Here is a 473-nt window from a genome sequence, read left to right as displayed (position 1 = left end):
CTATATCTGTTCAGATCTTTTCTTTTATATACCATATGAGTTATTCCATTCTCATTTAATTTCCTAAATGTTGTCTTTGTAGAAAATTTGTTAACATAACTTTTAGGTAGAAATATCCAAACATCTTTGTCGTTCTTATTAGTTAAATACAGAGCTATTTTAGCAAAATTAGTTGATAAAGTTTTTACTTTTAGTTTATATGCATATCATTTTTGATCAGTGTAAGATTGAATTCCTTGTGTCCTAGTACCTAACTGTTGTATACTAATTCTTTAACCAGAAGTTACATGGTCTTTTATACTTGGCAAAAACTATATATTTTGTGAGGATGCGTGAAACACACCCTCCACATTTCGCCACCTTTATTCTTTCCCCCACGAAGGCATACAATTTGATATTACGGCACGACGGCCATTTATTTATAATATATATATATTATAATATATATTTATAATATATTATATATTATTTAT

This window comes from Drosophila suzukii, assembly GCF_043229965.1.
Source record: "Drosophila suzukii chromosome 2 unlocalized genomic scaffold, CBGP_Dsuzu_IsoJpt1.0 scf_2c, whole genome shotgun sequence".
NCBI classification, from domain to species: domain Eukaryota; kingdom Metazoa; phylum Arthropoda; class Insecta; order Diptera; family Drosophilidae; genus Drosophila; species Drosophila suzukii.
The sequence above is the reverse complement of the archived record's forward strand: the minus strand, read 5'-3'. Positions refer to the sequence as shown.